Below are 24,085 nucleotides of genomic sequence, written 5' to 3' on the forward strand. Positions count from 1 at the left end.
GTCACTATCAGATTTGTCTGTTGGTGAGTTTTTTTTTTTTTAAAGAGATTTCCCCCAGAGGAATGTGACTCAGTTAAAATAATTCCTTTTGGTATATATAATATTCAATAATGATTACAGGCTTGTACTTTTATGTTTATTCTTCATTCCATTTAGAGTATCTTACTTGAGATGCCAGAGTAGTAGGTTTACATTTGAAAAGTAATATGGTGACGATGTAATGTTTTATCAATCACCCATTCTGAAGGAAATCAACCCTGAATATTCACTGGAAGGACTGATGCTGAAGCTGAAGCTCCAATACTTTGGCCACCTGATGCGAAAGGTCCACTTATTGGAAAAGACCCTGATGTTGGGAAAGATCGAAGGCAAAAGGGAGTGGCAGAGGACAAGATGGTTAGATAGGATCACTGACTCAATGGACGTGAATTTGAGCAAGCTCTGGGAGACAGTGAAGGGCAGGGAAGCCTAGTGTTCTGTAGTCTATGGGGTCGTAAAGGGTCAGACATGACTTAACAGACAGAACAGAAACAACATATGCATAGCAAGTCACAAGTTGAGCTTTCTTAAAACACTAGTCTAGTCGCTCAGTCGTGTCAGAAATAAATGCCTTATTTTAGATCAAGGACTGAATCACTCATCTTCCTCATCCAGTTTTACATAATTAAGCCACGTTGGAATGGACGTGGTAACCTTGGCCATGTAGCTTGGGGGTTAATAGAAGCAGGAAGACTTTTAGTTTCACTGAGAGGAATTTGTGGGCACCAGGTAATGGGTAAGTCCTGGCAAAACTAACTTTGAAATTAAAACTTTAAACGTTTGTCATAGATTCTCTTGACCCCAAAGACTTGTCTGTGGTAGTTACTGCAGAAAAGTTCACACGATTCTCTGCACGTGAAGCATTTGAGCTCTCTGTGGGCTTTTTTAAAGTTGTTTTTCATAGATACACTTTTTCCTCCAGTGTTTTTTTATAGCTGCTCACATGCTGTGTCCATTGTGTACGTCCAAACAGGAACTGTTGCTTCAGTTCCTCACAGTTTGAAGCATTTTTATGTTGTTAGTTCCCTGCAGTGATTTGTTTCTAATTCTCACGAATATCCATTTTCAGGCTCATCTTTTGAAGCACTCCTGTATTCCACAAAAGATAGAGTGAGACATGGGGGCAACTGAGGCCCTGGACCCATACATATCACCCAGGAACAGCACTGCCAACCAACGTGGGCAGCTTTCACCAAGGATGCAAATTCATAGAGTCAAGGAATTTCAGAGCTAGAAGGGGACTCTCAGGCCAGGTTTAATTCTGTGCATGCCACAGAGTAAGTGGAACCTAACATCCAATGAGATCACAAAAAGATTAATAGCACATCACTATGACAGCCTAAGGCAGAGCACATGCTAAATGCTAGACTCTGATAATGTGGTGGGCCAGACTTTTCTTTTCCCTTCTCCTTTAGTCCTTATTCCCTACCACCCACTCCTATATAAGGACAGTGCTCTGGGTAAGGCAGACTAGAGAGACAAAGGCTTTACTGCAAAATAATGCATCAGTTATGTTGTGAAAGGATAGCAGTATTAAGAAAGGGAAGATTTGTTTGTCAAACAGCCTAAAGTGATAGATGATATTTACTATTGTAGTTCCCCACCTCACCTTAAATAAAAGTCCCTCAGCTGTGTCCAACTCTTTGCAACATAATGGACTGGAGCCTGCCAGGCTCCTCTAGCCATGGAATTCTCCAGGCCAGAATACTGGAGTGGGTAGCCATTCCCTTCTCCAGGGGATCTTCCCAACCCAGGGATAGAACCCAGGTCTCCCACATTGTTTACTTCAGTTTAGTTCAGTCGCTCAGTCCTATCCAACTCTTTGCCACCTAATGGACTGCAGCAAACCAGGCCTCCCTGTCCATCACCAACTCCCAGAGCCTGCTCAAACTCATATACATCACGTTGGTAATGCCATCCAACCATCTCATCCCCTGTCAACCCTTTACTCCTGTCTTCATTCTTTCCCAGCATCAGGGTCTTTTCAAATGAGTTGGTTCTTGGCATTAGGTGGCCAAAGTATTGAAGTTTCAGCTTCAGCATCAGTCCTTACAACGAATATTCAGGACTGATTTCCTTTAGGATGGACTGGTTGGATCTCCTTGCAGTCCAAGGGACTCTCAAGAGTCTTCTCCAACACCACTGTTCAAAAGCATCAATTCTTCCGTGCTCAGCTTCCTTTACTGTCCACCTCTCACATCCATACATGACTACTGGAAAAACCATAGCTTTGACTAGATGGACCTTCGTTGGCAAAGTAATGTGTCTGCTTTTTAATATGCTGTCTAGGTTGGTCATAACTTTTCTTCCAAGGAATATGTGTCTTTTAATTTCATGGCTGCAGTCACCATCTGCAGTGATATTGGAGCCCTCCAAAATAATGTCTGTCACTGTTTCCACTGCTTCCCCATCTATTTCCCATGAAGTGATGGGACCAGATGCCATGATCTTTGTTTTCTGAATGTTGAGCTTTAAGCCAAATTTTCACTCTCCTCTTTCATTTTCATCAAGAGGCTTTTTAGCTCCTCTTCACTTTCTGCCATCAGGGTGGTGTCATCTGCATATCTGAGGTTTTTGATATTTCTTCTGGCAATCTTGATTCCAGCTCGTGCTTCTTCCAGCCCAGCATTTCTCATGATGTAGTCTGCATATAAGTTAAATAAGCAGAGTGACAATATACAGCCTTGATGTACTCCTTTTCCTATTTGGAACCAGTCTGTTGTTCCATGTCCAGGTCTAACTGTTGCTTCTTGACCTGAATAGAGATTTCTCAGGAGGCAAATTACGTGGTCTGGTATTTCCATCTCTTTCAGAATTTTCCACAGTTTATTGTGATCCACACAGTGAAAGGCTTTGGCGTAGTCAATAAAGCAGAAGTAGATGTTTTTCTGGAACTCTCTTGCTTTTTCCATGATCCATTGGATGTTGGTAATTTGATCTCTGGTTCCTCTCCCTTTTCTAAATCCAGCTTGAACATCTGGAATCCATGGTTCACATATTGTTGAAGCCTGGCTTGGAGAATTTTGAGCATTACTTTGCTTAGTGTGTGAGATGAGTGCAATTGTGTGGTAGTCTGAGCATTCTTTGGCATTGCCTTTCTTTGAGATTGAAATGAAAACAGACCTTTTCCAGTCCTCTGGACACTGCTGAGTTTTCCTGATTTGCTGGCATATTGTGTGCAACACTTTCACAGCATCATCTTTTAGGATTTGAAATAGCTCAACTGGAATTCCATCACCTCCACTAGCTTTGTTCATAGCGATGCTTCCGAAGGCCCACTTGACTTCTCATTCCAGCATGTCTGGCTGTAGGTGAGTGATTGCATCATCGTTGTTATCTGGGTTGTGAAGATCTTTTTTGTATAGTTCTTCTTGTATTCTTGCCACTTCTTCTTCATATCTTCTGTTTCTGCTAGGTCCACATCATTTCTGTCTTTTATTGTGCTCTTCTTTGCATGAAAAGTTCCCTTGGTATCTCTAACTTTCTTGAAGTGATCGCTAATCTTTCCCAGTCTATTTTTTTCCTCTATTTGTTTGCACTGATGGCTGAGGAAGGCTTTCTTATCTCTCCTTGCTATTCTTTGGAACTCTGAATTCAAATGGGTATTTCTATCCTTTTCTCCTTTGACTTCCTGGTGGCTCAGTCAGTAAACTGTCTGCCTGCAATGTGGGAGACTAGGGTTTCATCCTGGGGTTTGGAAGATCCCCTGGGGAAGGAAATGGCAGCCTGCTCCAGTTTTCTTGGCAGGAACATCCCATGGATGGAGGAGGCCAGTAGCCTACAAGTCCATGTGGTCGCAAAGAGTCGGACACAACTGAGCAACTTCACTTTCACTTCTCTTCTTTTCTCAGCTATTTGTAAGACCTCATCAGACAACCATTTTGCCTTTTTACATTTCTTTTTCTTGGGGATGGTGTTGATCACTGCCTCCTGTACTATGTCGTGAACCTCTGTCCATAGTTCTTCAGGTACTGTGTCTATCAGATCTATTATCCCTTGAATCTTTAAGGGATTTGACTTAGGTCATACCTGAATGGTGTAGTGGCTTTCCCTATTTTCTTCCATTTAAGTCTGAATTTGGCCATAAGGTCGGTATGCAGGTCAGTAGGTGTCCAATATGCTACTGAATAAGAGTGGAGAAATAACTCCAGAAAGAATGCAGAGAGAGAGTCAAAGCAAAAACAACACCCAGTTATGTATGTGATGGGTGATGGAAGTAAAGTCTGATGCTGTAAAGAGCAATATTGCATAGGAACCTGGAATGTTAGGTCCATGAATCAAGGCAAATTGGAACTGGTCAAACAGGAGATGGTAAGAGTGAACATTGACATTTTAGATATCACTGAACTAAAATGGTCTGGAGTGTGTGAATGAGATGATCATTATATCTATTACTGTGGGCATGAATCCTTTAGAAGAAATGGAGTAGCCATCATAGACAATGAAAGAGTCTGAAATGCAGTACTCGGATGCAATCTCAAAAATGATAGAATGATCTTTGTTTGTTTCCAAGGCAAACCATTCAATATCACAGTAATCCAAGTCTATGCCCTGACCAGCAAGGCTGAAGAAGCTGAAGTTGAACAGTTCTATGAACACCTACAAGACTTTCTAGAACTAATACCCAATAAAGATGTCCTTTTCATTATAGGGGAATGGAATGCAGAAGTAGGAAGTCAAGACATACCTGGAGTAACAAGCAAATTTGGCCTTGGAGTACAAAACGAAGCAGGTCAAAGGCTAATAGAGTTTTGCCAAGAGAATGCATTGGTTATTGCAAACACCCTCTTCCAACAACACAAGAGAAGACTCTACACATGGACATCACCAGATGGTCAACACCGAAATCAGACTGATTATATTCTTTGCAGCCAAAGATGGAGAAGCTCTATACAGTCAGCAAAAACAAGGCCGGGAGCTGACTGTGGCTCAGATCATGAACTCCTTATTTCAAAATTCAGACTTAAATTCAAGAAAGTAGGGAACCCCACTAGATCAGTCAGGTATGACCTAAATCAAATCCCTTATGATTATACAATGGAAGTGACAAATAGATTCAAAGGATTAGATGTGATAGATGGAGTGCCTGAAGAACTATGGATGGAGGTTCATGACATTGTACAGGAGACAGGGATCAAGATCATCCCCAAGAAAAAGAAATGTTAAAAGGCAAAATGGTTGTCTGATGAGGCCTTACAAATAGCTGAGAAAAGAAGAGAAGCTAAAGGCAAAGGAGAAAAGGAAAGATAAACTCATTTGAATGCAGGGTTCCGAAGAAAAGGAGAGATAAGAAAGCCTTCCTCAGCCATCAGTGCAAAGGAATAGAGGAAAACAATAGAATGGGAAAGACTAGAGATCTCTTCAAGAAAATTAGAGATACCAAGGGAAATTTTCAAGCAAAGGTGAGCACAATAAAGGACAGAAATGGTGTGGACCTAGCAGAAACAGAAGATATTAAGAAGATGTGGCAAGAATACACAGAAGAATTATACAAAAAAGATGTTCATGACCCAGATAACTACTGTAGTGTGATCACTCACCTAGAGCCAGACATCCTGGAATTCAAAGACAATTGGACCTTAGGAAGCATCGCTATGAACAAAGCTAATGGAGGGGATGGAATTCCAGTTGAGCTATTTCAAATCCTAAAAGGTGATGTTGTGAAAGTATTGCACACAATATGCCAGCAAATCTGGAAAACTCAACAGTGGCCAGAGGACTGGAAAAGGTCTGTTTTCATTTCAATCCCAAAGAAAGGCAATGCCAAAGAATGTTCAGACTACTGCACAATTGCACTCCTACATTGTAGGCAGATTATTTTTTACCATCTGAGACTCCAGGGAAGCCCTTACTCACCTCACCTTATTCACTTGTAAACTGGTTTCTCTGCACACTGATCTTATTTGAGAGGCTTATGTTAAAGAAGACATTGATTTCCTAAATTGTCAAGTTTAGGGCATCATCTCATCTCTCACTCTATTCAACCTCAGAATCTGGCTCCATTTACAATTCCTTCCTTTTTGAGATTGTCTTTTATCTAGATTTTGATGACATCAAAAAATTCTTTGATGTCTTTCTTTTACTCCATCAGTGACATTTTCATTACAAGCATTCTCTAAAATTGGCCCTCTTCACTTCTATTTTGTCTTCCTGCTAAATAATCTCATTTATTTCCAAAGTCTCATTTTTCGATAACTCCCAAGTCCACTCTTTTACCATTATTTTTCTTCTGAGTTCTAGGCCTCTATTTTCAAGTGCTTGGCATTTTCTCATGAATGTATCCTTGAGACTTGAGCTCCACAAGTCTAAATCTAACCTTGTCTTCATCTGCAACCCCTTTGCTTCTGTATCTTCTGCTCCTGTCTGTGGCACCACTGCCTTCCTAGTTATCCAGATCCAAACCCTTTTTCCTTTACCTCTATACCCAGTTTCCAAATCCTATTGTTTTACCTCATCAGAGACACTAAAAATCCTTTCCATCCATTCCATATCCATGCTATCATTGCTCATGGTTTTCTCCAACTCCTATCTCTATTTCTGAAGCACCCTTTATAGTGCTTCCAGAATTATCACAAATACAGTTCAGATGACCTTACTGCTCAGCTCAAAAATTTTAGCCAAAGCTGGAACAATGTATGCATCAAAATAAATAATGATAATAATGGTTTATAACTCACTGGGTAAAATGAGTTCACGTGTATTCTAATTGCTGTTGTTCAGTTGCTAAGTGACCCCATGGACTGCAGCACACCAGGCTTTTCTTTACTATCTCCTGGAATTTGCTCAAACTCATATCCACTGAATCAGTGATGCCATAGACAAAGAAATGTGCAAGGAGGGAAAAGGTCTTCCATATAGTAATAAATGTAGAAGGAATGATGAAATTAGAAAACCACCATTTTGCAATTTCCATAGTAATAATTGTTTCAGGCAAAAAAGTTTTATGAGAAAGAAGATATGATAGAGTCTCACTATAACTCCACACAAGAGAAAGAAAATGTAGAAAGTTTACAGAGGCAAAACCAGTGGATACTACCTTACTAAGAGTTCAAGGTTAATATCATCTATAATTGGATAAATAGATATCACCTATCTCCAGATATAATGCACTGAGAAAGGGCCAAATGTCACTCTGTGGTATTCCTGCTCCCCATAACCTAATCATAAGGAAATATCATAACCTACAAATGGATGTTCCTCAAAATAAATGGCCTGGACTCTCCAAAAGTGTCAAGGTCATTAGACTGGAGATTTCAGATCAAAGGAGACTGAAGAGAAAAGAAAGTCAAACAGCAACTTGTGCTCCTAGGTTGAAAGTTAAACTAGACTTTCACCCTTTTCGCGTAAAGGATATTTGTGAGACAACTGATAAAATTTGAATGAGATCTATAAATCAAAGTTAATTTCTCAATTTAACTGTATCAAAGTTAATTTCCTGAGTTTGATAACTGTACTGTGGTTATACAGAGAATGACCTTGGTTTTAGGAAATACACACTGGATCATTTAGTGATAAAGGACCATGATGTCTATTACTTACTCTGAAGTGTTACAAAAAACATAATTATACCCACCTGTCTCTGTTTATATTAAGGATAATTTTTCTTCTATTCATTTTATATCAAATGTAAAATGTTAACTTTTGAGGAACATGGGTAGAGGATATATGGAAATTTTTGTCTTTGCAGTGTTTTTGCCACTTTTCTATAAATGTTAAAAATTATTTCAAAATAGAAACTTAACCTGCAGTGGTAGATAAGTCACAAAATGCTCTATATATATTAGGAAGGCTTCATGACATGCAACTTTTAACTGAGGCAGGTAAACAATTTCTGCCATATACCCTCTCTTTTATTGATTATTACAACCTTGGCAGAAGTTCCCCTAATAGCTTAGTAGAAAATCAAGCTCAATGTATTTCCAATAATTTTTTATTAGTAAGATGATATTATGATGAAGATGAAATAAAGTGCCTTACAGCTGTAGCTCTTAGAGATTATTATGACAGTATATGTGTATTTTGCCTTTTTTCTTGACAAATTCATTAACATATTATGCATGAGAAATTATAGCACATGAAAGCCTAATGGATAATTTGTCTTAGTATTCCATGTAATATTTGGGAAAAAATTACATATCACATTTTCTAACACTAAACTAGTCAGTTCTTGGCTATCAGCACTAACACAAGTAGGGTAGAATGGGATGTATTTCAAAATCTAGGATATTCCAAAAATTAACTGGGTTTTTAAATATGTTTATACATTTATATTTTGATATGGATGTCACTCTTCTGACAATTCATACAGAAAAATAATGGCTACCATGGCCTAACACAGTAATTTGGAAAACTGCCTAGATCGACCCTTTTACACTTATTTAAGGTTTCCCAGGTGGCTCAGTGGTAAAGAATCCGTCTGCCAATGCAGCAAGATGCAGGAGATGTGGGCTTGATCCCTGGGTTGGGAAAATCCCCTGGAGAAGGAAATGGCAACCCACTCCAGTATTCCTGCCTGGAAAATTCCATGGACAGAGGAGTCTGGCAGTCTACAGTCCATGGGGTCACAAAGAGGTGGACATGATTGAGCAACTAAGCATTCACACATGCATTCTTACTTAAATCCTCTGGACAAACTTACTTCCTGTTGAGAACACCTGGTTATCTTCCAGGTTATTGTAAGCTTACCACTAAATCCTGTTTTGAAGCAGAAAAGGTAAGTAGATAGGCTTCTAAAGCATTCTTTGCATGTACAGTAAGCAGAGCAGATACTGTCATTAAACATTAACAAAACAGTTATAAAGTAGAAGCCACTTTAAGGTATGATATGAGTGATATTTCTTTTAACATCTGGTAACATGTTATTTTGATTTTCCTAGTCACAAGAGCACCAAGGGGTGTAATACTCAAGTATTACAGCTGGGCTTAGGCTAAGAATAAGTCTCATTATGGTGCTTTTGGAAGCAGTAAGCATCCTGCAGGTGACACACTTCAGCTCTGAGAATCGCTTAGGGCAGAAGAGTGGAGCTATCTGATTAGAGGCGGAGGGGAGGAGCTCGTGTCAGCTGCACTGCACTCAAGAGGCTGCATCTGCAGATCATACTTTCAGAATGGAAGCATTTTACAATCTAAAACAGAGACATCTAGTCAGTGAGCCTGTTCTCTCAGATAGCCAAAGGATCTAGATTCAAGTTGTAACACATCACCTTACAGGCTATGTAATTTAGGCAAGTCATTTAACTGCTTAGAGCAGGGATCAGCAAACTTTGCCTGTAAAGGGCCAGTTGGTAAATATTTTCATCTTTGCAGGAACGTAGTCTCTGTTGAAACTTCACAACTGTGCTGCTGTGGTGTGAAAGTAATCGAACAATATTGAATAAAGGAGCAGAGTTGTCTTCCAATAAAAGTTCATTAATGGACACCAAGACTTGAATTTCATTTAATCTCATATATAATTTTCACATGTCATGAGATTAAAAAACTTTTTTTCTCCAACCATTTACAAATGTCAAAACTGTTCTTAGCTCGCAGGCTGCACAAAAGCAAGAAGTGAGCCAAAGTTGCTACCACTCAGTGTCGTTTTTGCCTGTAAATAAAATCTACAGACTATTTTCCTCTTTATATGATGATCAAATGAGGAAGTCTATGCAAGAGTCCATTGAAAACACATGAGTACTATATGTTCGCAGGCTGCTGTATTTCCATCAGGAGTATTTTTCTTACCCCCAAGTCACATTTTTACTTTCACTTATTGGATCCAGGATATCTATGGCTAGGTAATACACAGAAATATCTGTAGAACTGTGATCAAAGATTCAATAACATGGCTCTCAGAGGTTATGTCATATATAGCAGATATGGGGGAAATATTTTTAATATATAAATGAATTAATATTTGACTAAATTAATATTTGATGAAACAAAATTTGTTCTGTAAGAGAAAATGTCAACTCTCATGCCATTAGAGTTAATATTTCTTGGATGAAAGGCCAGATGATGATTAAAATAAATTCATAAAATAAATTAAGACTATCCCCCTGGAGGATAATACATAAAAACTTTACCCTTGAGGAAACTTTCAAATCCTAAACTAGAGTCACCTATCAGATGAGGATGATAATGACAATGCTAATGGTAGATAACATTAAATGCTTATCATATGCCAGGTTAGGTTCTTTTAAAGTACTGGTTCATTTAACACTCACAATAACCCTATGAAGAAAGGATTGTTATTACTTCATTTTCAGATGCAAAACCCAAGTACAGATAAATAATGTAATTTTGTCAAGGTCCTAATGTGGGAAATGGGAGAACCAGGATTCAAACCAGGTTCACCCCTACTTAAGTTTCCCAGGTTAACCTGGATGCTCTGCTCTGCCCTAGTGACCATATTACTGAATTAAACTCAGGCCAGCAGAGGGGTGGAGCCAGCCCAGCTGTAGCCAATGGGCAGATCAATGTGGGCTTGACTGTATGTCCGTATACTTGAAGCAAGTGTTTATGCCAGTATGGTATCAACTTCTAGGCCTTGCTGTTCAGTCAACACATTATATGTATATCTTAAGGGTGTAGGTCGTACATGGATACATGCTGCTGCTGCTGCTGCTTAGTCACTTCAATTGTGTTCAACCCTATGGAATGTAGCCTGCCAGGCTCCTCTGTCCATGGAATTCTCCAGGTAAGAATACTGGAGTGGGTTGCCATGTCCTCCTTTAGGGGATCTTCCCAACCCGGGAATTGATCCCAGGTCTCCTTCCTTGCAGATTCTTTACCACTGTGCCACCAGGGAAGCCCACGTGCATACATACCTACCTTCTATAGCAGCTTTACTCCAGTGAAAGAAAAGGGACCAACCTTTATCAACAGATTAGCTAGGTGCAATTCTTTCCGTGTCATAGTTTGGACATTTATTGAACAACAACAAAAAACACCTTCTATATACATATATATGTATGTATTTATGTATACACATAAAAATACACATGTTATACACATACACACAGAGGTACATGTATTCATGTATGAGTATATATGTACGCACACACATAAGTCTTAACTTAAAGAAATAAATCTAATAAATGTTGTGAGTGCATCCTAAGTCACTTCAGTGATGCTCTACTCTTTGCAACCCTAGGGATTCTCCAGGCAAGAATACTGGAGTGGTTTTCCATGCCCTCCTTCAGGGGATCTTCCTGACCCAGGGATCAAACCCACATCTCTTATGTCTCCTGAATTGGCACGCAGGTTCTTTACCACCAGCACCACCTGGGAAGCTCCTATTAAGTGGTAAACCCATATATAAATATCTATATTATAAAGCAGCGTGAATTTAGAGGAATAAAAGGACATTAACCTATGTTTATTTAACTACTATATTCCAGATGTCTTTTCATAAGCAATTACCTCACTTAATCATTACAACCCTATTAGGTAGGCGTTACCCTCATTAGATATAATGGGAAACTGAGACCAGGAGAATAACAAAGCTTTTTAAGTGGACCCCATTAATAAATAATGGATTAGAAATTCAAATTATTGTCTACTGATGTTCAAACACAATGTCATTTTTACATGAACTCTTAAAGCCTTCATATTGAAGACAGCACTTTGGCTGAATTTGGAAAGATGGTTTTATAAGGAACAGAACGAAAATCAAAGAGAGAAGAGAGAGCTCCAGAGTAAAATTAAAAAAAAAAAGTATAGAAGAGAAAATCAACAGTGTGATTGTAACAAATAGCAGGCAGATTTCCTGCTTTGCAGGCAGATTCTTTACCATCTGAGGCACCAGGGAAGCCCTAACAGGGAGATAGGAGATGTTAAATATCCAAGAGAAAGGGATTTAAGCCAGAGAGAGCTAAAGTAGTCTCAGCCATAGCTGTAAAGCTCCTAATGAGCAAAACCAAACTCGGAAAACAGTGTGTCCTGACAGCAAGAAAGCTGTGAAGAATGAGCTAATACAGCTTTCTGGAGAGAAGAAGAAAGATTTGATTCTGGGAGAATGGATACATGTATATGTGTGGCTGAGTTGCTTTGCTGTGTACCTGAAACTATGATAACATTGCTAATTGGCTACACTCCAATATAAAAGAAAACATTTTGAAAGGTAGTAAGGGCTTGGCTTAAAAGTGAAAAAAAAAAAAAGATTCGAGAGTTTTCAAGGCAAAATTTAAAATATTCTTTTTAACCCCTCTCTATTGCCACTAATTTTTTTTTTCAAGGCTTATAGTAACTCTGTGCATGTGTGTTCTTAGTGGTTCAGTCATGTCTGACTCTTTGTGACCCCATGATGGTAGTCTGCCAGCCTCCTTTGTTTGGAGAATTCTCCAGGCAAGAATACTGGAGTGGGTAGCCGTTCCCTCCTCCAGGGAATCTTCTTGACCCAGGGATCGAACTTGGATCTCCTACATTAAAGGAGGATTCTTTACCGTCTGAGCCATCAGGGAAGTCCTATTGCATCTTTACTGAAATATGATGCAGCATTCTCATTTGAACTGTCATTAGTCAGCTAACATCTAACCCAATATCCTGAGGTTTGGGTCATGGGAGCTACATTTGTAAAATAATCCAACTAGATAGCCTGTCTCTTCCGCTGTGCCTTGAGAGAGGTCTACATACTGACTGTTTTAGTTTTTTATTTCCTTTACCCATCTCGTGCTTTCCATGGCCTGTGCTCTCCCAGGTCACTCCTCAGACACTGCGTTCTCCTATCTTCTTCCTTTTCTCCCCGTTATTTTACTGTTCTACTTGCTACACAGCAAAGCTACCAATGCAATGCCTCATTTTCTCTTTGTCAACTCAATGTTCTCAAGATAGCGCTAAGCCGCTTCCATTGTGTCCAACTGTTTGTGATCCTATGGACCATAGCCTGCCAGGCTCCTCTGTCCACGGGATTTTCCAGGCGAGAATACTGGAGTGTGTTGCCATTTCCTTCTCCAGGGTATCTGCCTGACCCAGGGATCGAAGCTTCATCTCTTAAGTCTCCTGCACTGGCAGGTGGGTTCTTTAACACTAGAGCCACCTGGGAAACTCATTACAGCCTGCCACTTAGAATTTGACTACAAGCGAGCTAAACAGAGAACTGACTCTACAAGAACTGTGGTCACAGCTGTAAACAAAGCTTGGGGACAAGAAGAAATTTAATTCCAGTCTTTGATTAGGTTTAAGACCATCTAGTAAATGATACTTAAAATGTTCACAATTCATGCCCTGTAAAGCTGACAGAGGTGGAAGGCCAAATGCAGTATTTTTGCTACAGTCAACATCCTTGGACATTTAAGAGAACTATGAAGCTCAGACCTTTTCCCCAGCTCTGTTGACCTTGGACAGGAGGCTGTTTCTCCATGGGCTGCCGGCTTCTTCATCCAGTGATGAGAAGTGGACTCTTGAGAAAAGGAACCAAACACGGTCACAACAGCACTGATCTCAGCATGAGCCTTTTCCCTTGGGTGTCACTTTCCAAGTGGTTCACATTTTTCTCATGGTTTTAGGAAACAAACAGAGTCAATCGTGTTTATTTCCTGGGTAGTATTCCAACATCATGGGAAATGGAAAGTAGGAAATATCTGATTTCACCCAACTTGACTCTAACTATCAGAATAGGAAAAAAAGAATGAGCCCTTCCTAAGACTATATTCTACCTTGGTAAGACAGTCAAGTGATCCTAAACTGACCTAACAGGTATTATTTTCATACTGTCAGTCATATTCTGTGCCTAATTTACATTCTATTTAAGCAATGTTTATAGGAAAATTTAAAATTCCTCAGTTTGGGGGAAAAAAAGCAAATCCTCTAATAGCTGATATGTGAAAACCTGTTCCCTGCTTTCATCTCTCATTATTTCTAATTACCCATCAAGGTCAACTGCTGATGTAATATTAGTTTCACATGGTGGGGGGGATAAACTTAGAGAGATTAATTAACTCATGCTTTATGGTATTAATCAATGCATTTTAGACAGTCAATCTCGATTCATTCAAATAAAAGAGTGCTTTGAAAAACTCTTGACATGGGTCAATATCCAGAATGTAGATAACTGCATGAATAGAAGATTAAGTGGAAAATGAGTTAGCAGGAGAAGAGAGAGAGAATGCAAGGGTGAGGCATACAAATCGTTGAGTCAGTTTTTCATGCTGTTAAAACTTAGTCCAAAGCAGAGATTTTTTGTTTCTTTGCTTGTTTTCAGTCCTTATTCCTTAGAAATATTTGTTTTTTAGATGTATTAATAAGACACAAAGAACATGTATTCTACTTCATCTCATGTATATGAGAATTATATTTTTCAAAGCAATATAGAAGCTTTGTTATTTGAAAGGCCAGCTTCATCATCACTATATAGGAAAAGCTTGAATAAAGGAATGCAAATCAGGTGTGTTTGGGGCCAAAGGCAGCCACTGTATTTTCCCACTTTCCAGTTGGGTTGTGTGGAGAGTGGGATAAATGAAGACAAGAAGCATATGTACTTATTCAACCATCCATCCAGCCATCCATTCTTCAATAATTACAGTGGCTCAGACTTTGGGCAATATGCAGGTGCAGAATCACCTGAGGGATAGCTGGAGACCAGAACACCATCCACGTGATGGTACCCAACCCCTGCATATGATTGCCAGTCACACAGTCCCACTCTGCTAAGCTTCACTGTGATTATAGTTTAACCTCAGGTTTGGGGAACTATAAATCAAGCTTAGAAGCTATTTTCTATTGCAGAAAATATAGGCCTATCAAACATGATGGATGGAGAAGAATATTCAAAGTCCTCACTCTTTAGAACCAAGCAACACATGGATTTAAGTGTTGAGGCTTTTTAATATTTGAAGTAATGAACATCGTTACATATCATGTCTCTATATTGATGGAATTAGTAGTCATGTGTAGATGTGAAAGTTGGACATCCTCTAAGAAAGCTCAGTGCTGAAGAATTGATGCTTTTGAATTGCGGTGTTGGAGAAGACTCTTGAGAGTCCCTTGGACTGCAAGAAGATCAAACCTGTCAATCCTAAAGGAAATCAGTAGTGAATATTCATTGGAAGGACTGATGCTGAAGCTGAAACTCCAATACTTTGGCCACCTGAAGTGGATGACAGAGGATGAGATGGCTGGATGGCATCACCAGCTCGATGGACATGAGTTTGAGCAAATTCTGGGAGTTGATGATGGACAGGGAAGCCTGGTGTGCTGCAGTCCATGGGGCTGCAAAGAGTCAGACATGACTGAGTGACTGAACTGAACTGAACTGAACTGAGGGCATTTTGGAGATGGACTTGGTTTTCTCCTGGGGTGATCTGATCTAATCTCATTTACAAATTAAGAAGTCAGGGCTCAGACTTCAACTCATAATCCAGCTCTACTCCTCCCCCCAGAATTCTTTCTAAAAGGAGGAGACTCATGATGAGAGAGCCAGTGACAAGAACCTGGCCAGCATAACATCAGAAAGCCTACCACCTTAGCGATGTATGTGATGGGTGAGTTTCCAGTAAGTCTCAGATAATGGGGATTCTGACTTTCCCACCATTATCTCCCAGAAACCAACTGTATTAGCTTCCTATTGTTGCTAAAACTAATTACCACAAACTTACTGACTTAGAAACGATACACATTTATTATGTTATGGTTCTGGAGGTCAAAATTCTGAAATGCATCTCACTGGGCTAAAATTGATGTATTGGCAAGGCTGTGTTCCTTTTGGAGTTTCAAGAGAAGAATCCATTTGCTTGCCTTTTCTAGCATCTAGAGGCTTCCTTTTCAGGCTTATAAAGAACCCTAATCCTGGTAAAGACTGAGGGCAGGAGAAGAAGGGGATGACAGAGTTCGAGATGCTTGGACGGCATCATCAACTCAATAGACGAGTTTGAGCAAGCTCTGAGAGATGGTGAAGGACAGGGAAGCCTGGTGTGCTGCAGTCCACAGGGTCACAAAGAGTCAGACCCGGCTGAGTGACTGAACAAGAAGGTTCCTGCTTTCCTTGGCTTGTGATCCTAATTTCACTGGGGCTTCCCTGATAGCTCAGTTGTTAAAGAATCTACCTGCAATGCAGGAGACCCTGGTTCAATTCCTGGGTTGGGAAGATCCACTGGAGAACGGTTAGGCTTACCCACCCCAGTATTCATGGGCTTCCCTGAGGATCAGCTGGCAAAGAATCTGCCTGCAGTGTGGGAGACCTGCGTTTGATCTCTGGGTTGGGGAGATCTGAAGAAGGGAAAGGCTACCCACTCCAGTATTCTGGCCTCGAGAATTCCAAAGGGGTCGCAAAGAGTCAGGCATGACTGAGCCCACCAATGAGATAATTTATAATTTCCCTATTTTAAAATCCACTTACTAGCAACCTTTGATCTCTTTTCTTTGTAACCTAACATATTCACAGATTCTGCAGATTTAGATGTGGATATCTTTATAGGGACATTATTCTGCCTATTAAACCTACCAACAATAAGTTCATGTTCAGAATAGACTTGTAGCTCAGTTGGTAAAGAATCCACCTGCAATGCAGGAGAGCTGAGTTAGGTTCCTGGGTTGGGAAGATTCCCTGGTGAAGGAAATGGCAACCCACTCCAGGATTCTTGCCTGGAGAATACCATGGACAGAGGAGCCTGGTGGGCTACAGTCCATGGGGTCACAAGAGTCAGACACGACAGCAACTAAACCACCACCACAAAATTACAGTTTTCATTTTGGGAAGTTTTCACTTCCTCTGGATTCTCTAACTTTATGTGACATGCTTTCTGGGAATTTTTTACTGCTGTAACAGGGAAGATACTGAAGTGAGGACCAATTCTTGATTGTAATTCAAATACAGTATAATGATAGTCATTTACCTTTTAGTAGATCTCAGAGATTTTAGACATTCCTGTGAGGAAATATGATGTTATTTCTACACTTTTGTAAATGACAGAATTGCAACAAAAACATTTCCAGGGTGTGCTAAATAAATCTCTGTGAGGAAAGAAAACCTTTAATTCATCCAGGTTCTATAAACTTCAGCATGTGGTGTATGTACGTTTGATGAAATAGTGAGTTGTCTGTCATGTGCCATTTGTGATAAATTCAAAAGCAACATTAAAAAGTTAGAATCTAAAATCTAAAATTAACTAGTGAATATAACAAAAAGGCAACAGATTCACATATATAAAGAACAAACTAGTGGTTACCAGCCGGAAGAGGAAAAGGAGAGAGGGCAAGATAGCAGTAGGGGATTAAGAGGTACAAAGTACCACATATAAAATAAATAAGCTACAAGGAAATGTAGTATAAAATGGGAAATATACCTGATATAATAACTATAAATGAAGCATAACCATTAAAAATTTTGAATTGCTGCATTGTACATCTGAAACATAATATCCCACATCAGCTATACCTCAAGAAAAAATAATGAAAAGGTAAAATGACTTTCATTGTCTTGTATTATCACTAAGGGTCTGTGAATGGCTTACTTCCACTTTTCTGGAAGTGTTATACTCTAATACTTTTTATAGGAAAATTATATGCTTTGTTTTTACAATACAAGGACTTTCAAAAGTGTCATGTAAATGCTATGGATGTACCATATATGAACCTCAGAGGGCACATATATAATCAACTGGGCCATGAAAGAAAATAGAATTTATATTAATATTTATTTTTATTTTACCTAAAATAAGGAAAATAAGTTTTATTAATTTTATTTATATGGATTAATACTTGGTATATCAAACTGTTATGTGTACTGTACGTATTGGAGTAGGAAATGGCAACCTACTCCAGTATTCTTGCCTGGGAAATTCCATAGACAGAGAAGCCTGGTGGGCTTTTGGGGGGGGGGTCACAAAGAGTTGGACATGACTGAGCACCTACATATACTTTATGGGTGTGTGATGCCTTTATATGATTGGAGCTTGGGACTGAGAAATAAAAAATATTAAAGTTTAGTAATACACCTACTAATGCATTTTCTCCACTCTGATGTACACATTCTTGTATTTTTTCCAATTATTTCCCTTAAAACAAGGTATCTAAATAAATCAAGTTTCGAGGTTGTGAAAAAAAAAAAGTGGAATTCATGCTCTCTGCATTTTTTTTTCCTTCTCAGCCTCTTTTTCCTTCTCAGCATCCATTGTCCGATGTAAAATAACAAGTGATTTTTCAGTAAGGTCAAAATGATTCAAGCAGCAAGCACTGATGTCTTAATACAGCAACCTCTTCAGACCAGGCCATTAGTACTAATGTCTTGGCAGGGAGCGTTAGGTCAGCACATTTAAACTCCAGGAGTTTTCAGAACTTTGGGGGATAAAAGAGGGAGTAGGTAGGAGAAGAGCAACTGAGAAACTTAAAGGATGAGAAAAACATCTGGGTTAATTCAGGCCAAATCTGAAGACTTGGAGATTTTGTGAAAATTTAATTCATGATCTTTGATGGCTGGAAAACTTTGACTCTGCATTTAAAAACATGTTTTACACAGCTGAAATGCTATGAAAAATATTTTTTTTAGTTAACTTTGCTCTTTTTGCGCAAGCTTGGACCAGGGAAGGAGTAGGGAGTCTTGTCACAGGGAGGAGTTTTGTTTGGAGGCATCGATCTGCCTTATTCTTCTCCCCTTGGCCTCTACTTGCAGGTTTGCCTGTGTTCTGTCCTAGATGGGAAGCAAAGCAGGAAGAAAAGGAGGGGAGAGGAGAAGTGGAGTTCAGTAGTTCAGGCATTTAGGCATACAGTCAGCTTTGCTGCAGCCAAAGCGCTCATGTGCTGAAATGGTCCTGCTTGCTAACACCAGGCCTCTGCCATGTTCTTAGTCTAAGTCTCCATCCAACATCCTCCTGCGAGCAAGGTCTTTGCCTTATTATCCTGTACCTAAGAGTTCGTCTTGCTTAGCCTGCCCAGCACCATTTTTTTTTTTTTTTTAAACAAACATTCCTTGTAAATGACAGTCTTGCCTTTCACTTTAGTTCTAAACCAGGCCTTGCCCACCCCATTCCCCATGCAGGGTCTCAGGGTCCTATTCCTGAAACACTGTCCCATGACCACAGCAATGTGACCTCTCCCCATAGCTGCCCTCCACCAACACCCCTGTCAGGAACAACCTCTCTCTGCATTACCACGGTAACATTTTAAAACAACATATAGAAATGTGCAGAGAATACACTATCACAGTGGTTTTCAAACTTCAGCGAGCCCCAGAATCACCTGAAAGGCTTCCTGGTAGCTCAGCTGATCAAGAATCCACCTGGAATGCAGGAGACCCTGATTTGATTCCTGGGTCGGGAAGATCCCCTGGACCTTTGTTAAAATGTAGGTTGTTGGGTTCCATCCTCAGAGTTTCTGATTCAGGAGGTCTGAGGTGGTGGCTGAGAATTCACATTCCTAACAACTTTCCAAGTGATGTTAACAGTTGTTGGTCTGGGGACCATTATCTTTAGAGCCACTGATTTTTTACATACATGTGCCTCCATCACCCAGATTTAACAAATATTCACATTTTGTGTACTTGCATCATCACACCTTGTTTCCTTTATGAGAAATGAACTGTCCTAATACTAACAGATAGGATGATGGCCTCTCCCTCCCTTCCCCCGTCTTCCTTTTCCTGATCATAAGCAGTGCCGCCAGGACTGCACTCTCTGGATACAGGGCACTGGCATGCAGTGGAATTCCCTGTGATCTGAAGTTGACTCTGCTTCTCTACTGGCAGCTTGACGCCTTAATTTCCATCTCATTATCCCTCCTTTTATCCCATCTTGCCACTCTTAATTTTTCTGTCCCTGCTGCATCACAGGATGTAACAGAGTATACATTAAACTTTCATTAACAGAAACTGAATTAGGTTTTCCTGTGACGAAGATTGAACTTGCCAGGGAGGTGTTCACTCTATTAAATTTTAGGTGGAGAGAACAAAGATCAGTAACAACTATGTAGACTAAGGAGATAGAGCCTGGGTATAGTTATTTAGGCAACTCAAACCTTAATATTTAAAGGCAGATTCACCCCTGGTTCTGGCATCCTAACTTCCGGGGAGGATCAAGAGATAACAGGGAAACAGTGCACTGAGGAAACCAAAGATCACACTTATTAATTAAGGGCTCTCAAATGGGCTAAGCTAACACCATACATACCTGGCTTGAAATGAGTTGCACACAAGAGTTTCCTTATTTGGTTCTTCTAACATTACAAATGTTTGTCTAAACGGCAATTTTAAATCATGTGTAATTTTCTAAATGGTCAAAGGTACACATAATTAATATATATATGCATATAATTAATGTATATATGCTTAAACATAAGTGGAAAGATACACACTACCATATATAAGAGAGATAACTAATAAAGACCTATAGAACAGGGAAGTCTATTTAATACTCTGTAATAGCCTATATAGGACTTCCCGGGTGGCTCAGAGGGTAAGGATTCTGCCTGCAATGTGGGAGACCCAGGTTCGATTCCTGGGTAGGGAAGATCCCCTAGAGAATGAAATGGCAACCCATTCCAGTATTCTTGCAAGGGAAATCCCAAGGACAGAGGAGACTGGCAGGCTACAGTCCATGGGGTTGCAAAGAGTCAGATGCGACAGAGCAACTTCACTTTCATAGCTTATATGGGAAAAAATCTGAAAAAAAACAGTGTGTATATATATATACACACGTGTCTGACTCTTTGCAACCTCATGGACTGTGGCATGCCAGGCGTCCCTGTCCATCATCAGCCTGGAGCTTACTCCAACTTATATCCATAGAGTCGGTGATGCCATCCAACCATCTCATCCTCTGTTGTCCCCTTCTCTTCCTGCCTTCAATATTTCCCAGCATCAGGATTATTTCAAATGAGTCAGTTCTAGGCATCAGGTGGCCAAAGTATTGGTTTCAGCTTCAGCATCAGTCCTTCCAATGAATATTCAGGACTGATCTACTTTAGGATGGACTAGTTGGATCTCCTTGCAGTCCAAGGGACTCTCAGGAGTCTTCTCCAATACCACTGTTCAAAAGCATCAATTTTTTGGGGCTCAGCTTTCTTTAATAGTACAACTCTCACATCCATACATGACTACTGGAAAAACCATAGCTTTGACTAGATGGACCTTCATTGGCAAAGTAATGTGTATGCTTTTTAATATGCTGTCTAGGTTGGTCATAACTTTTCTTCCAAGGAACATGCATCTTTTAATTTCATGGCTGCAGTCACCATCTGGAGTGATTTTGGAGCCCCCCAAAATAAAGTCTCTCACTATTTCCATTGTTTCCCCATCTATTTGCCATGAAGTGATGGGGCTGGATGCTATGATCATAGCTTCTGAATGTTGAGTTTTAAGCCAACTTTTTCACTCTTCTCTTTCACTTTCATCAAGAGGTTCTTTAGTGCTTCTTCACTTTCTGCCATCAGGGTGGTGTCATCTGCATATCTGAAGTTATTGATATTTTTCCCTGCAATCTCGCTTCCAGCTTGTGCTTCATTCAGCCCAGAATTTTGCATGAAGTTAAATAAGCAGGGTGACAATATACAGCCTTGACGTACCCCTTTTCCTATTTGGAACCAGTCTGTTGTTCCATGTCCAATTCTCACTATTGCTTCTTGACCTGCATACAGATTTCTCAAGAGGCAGGTCAGGTGGTCTGGTATTCCCATCTCTTTCAGAATTTTCCACAGTTTGTTGTGATCCACACAGTGAAAGGCGTTGGTTTAGTCAATAAAGCAGAAGTAGATGTTTTTCTGGAATTCTCTTGCTTTTTCGATGATCCAACAGATGTTGGCAATTTGATTTCTAGTTCCTCTTCCTTTTCTAAATCCAGCTTGAACATCTGGAAGTTCATGGTTCATGTATTGTTGAAGCCTGACTTGGAGAAATTTGAGCATTACTTCGCTAGCATGTGAGATGAGTGCAATTGTGCAGTAGTTTGAGCACTCTTTGGCATTGCCTTTCTTTGGGACTGGAATGAAAACTGAACTTTTCCAGTCCTCTGGCCACTGCTGAGTTTTCCAGATTTGCTGGCATATTGTGTGTAACACTTTCACAGCATCATCTTTTAGGATTTGAAATAGCTCAACTGGAATTCCATCATCTCCACTAGTTTCGTTCATAGTGATTCTTCCTCAGGCCCACTGACTTTGCATTCCAGCAGGTCTGGCTCTAGGTGAGTGTTCACATCATCGTGGTTATCTGAGTCATGAAGATCTTTTTTGTATAGTTTTCTGTGTATTCTTGCCACCTCTTCTTAATATCTTCTGCTTCTATAGGTCCATACCATTTCTGTCCTTTATTGTGCCCATCTTTACATGAAATGTTCCCTTGGTATCTCTGATTTTCTTGAAGAGATCTTTAGTCTTTCCCATTCTGTTGTTTTCCTCTATTTCTTTGCACTGATGGCTGAGGAAGGCCTTCTTATCTCTACTTGCTATTCTTTGGAACTCTGCATTCAAATAGGTATATCTTTCCTTTTCTTCTTTGCCTTTAGCTTCTCTTCTTTTCTCAGCTACTTGTAAGGTCTCGTCAGACAACCATTTTGCCTTTTTACATTTCCTTTTCTTGGGGATGGTCTTGATCATTGCCTCCTGTACAATGTCATGAACTGCCATCCATAGTTCTTCAGGCACTCTGTCTTTCAGATCTAATCCCTCGAATCTATTTGTCACTTCCACTGTAAGGGATTTGATTTAGGTCATACCTGAATGATCTAGTGGTTTTCCTTCCTTTCTTCAGTTTAAATCTGAGTTTGGCAATAAGGAGTTCATGATCTGAGCCACAGTCAGCTCCTGGTCTTGTTTTTGCTGACTGTATAGAGCTTCTCCACCTTTGGCTGCAAAGAATATAATCAATCTGATTTCAGTATTGACCGTCTGGTGATCTCCATGTATAAAGTCTTCTCGTGTGTTGTTAAAGAGGGTATTTGCTATGCCCAGTGCGTTCTTTTGGCAAATCTTTGCTAGTCTTTGACCTTCGTTTTATTCTCCAAGGCCAAATTTGCCTGTTACTCTAGGTATCTCTTGACTTCCTATTTTTGCTTTCCAGTTGCCTATAATGAAAAGGACATCTTTCAGGGATGTTAGTTCTAGAAGGTCTTGTAGGTCTTCATAGAACTGTTCAGCTTCAGCTTCTTCAGCATTACTGGCTGGGGCATAGACTTAGATTACTGTGATATTGAATGGTTTGCTCCATTAAAAAAAATTTTTTTTTTAATGCCCTTTTCTAGGTCTTCTTCTCATTGTTTGTACATCTCATTCTCTCTTCACATCTTTGCTTAGCTTTTGTATAAACACTATCCTTCCTCCTGGTCTTGCTCCTTTATACAGGCAATTTGGCTAGCCCCACTTCTAGCACGGTCACTACAGCTGTGTGGATTGGTGAGAATTTCTATGCACTCTTTTTTCTTCTTGGTTTTTGTTCTGGTGGCTGGGATGGTAAAGAATCTGCCTGCAATGCAGGAAACCCAGGTTCGATCCTTGAGTCGGGAAGATCCCCTGGGGAAGGGAATGGCAACCCACTCCAATATTTTTGCCTGGATAATCCCATCAACAGAGGAGCCTGGTGATCTAGTGGGCTACACAGTTCATGGGGTCACAAAGAGTAGGACCCAACTGAGTCTCTAACACTTTCTTTTCTTCTTCTCCTTTTCTTTATTGGGAAAACAATTCTTAACTTATTTCTCATCAGTCCTCCTGCTCAGCTTAACTCCATCCAGGCTGAGTGGTTGTTCAGATGGCTTACGAGTGCAGAAACCCAACTATGCTAACCAGTGGGGCTCCCCTTCTTTCCAATGCCTCTTCAAATTCTTGGAAATTAGACAGTCAATCATATTCACTGGATGGACAACTAGGTGCCAAGGGAGTTTAATTGAGGGAAGTTAATTCTAATCTGACACAATTATTTTAATTGGTACAAAATCTAATACAAGCACTGTGTTTACTTAGTGATTCATGTTATTTACATTTAGCTACTCTTGTGAGATCAGCATAATGTTTATGGTCAAGTATTTATATTGTAGTCATCAAACAGTTCTATTATTATCCCATCAGATAACAAAGATAATCATCAAGGCTGAAGATTAAACAACATCAAAAACTCAACATTAAACACACACACACATGATCCCGCTCC

The sequence above is a fragment of the Capricornis sumatraensis genome, chromosome 17 (genome assembly GCF_032405125.1).
Source record: "Capricornis sumatraensis isolate serow.1 chromosome 17, serow.2, whole genome shotgun sequence".
Classification (NCBI taxonomy): domain Eukaryota; kingdom Metazoa; phylum Chordata; class Mammalia; order Artiodactyla; family Bovidae; genus Capricornis; species Capricornis sumatraensis.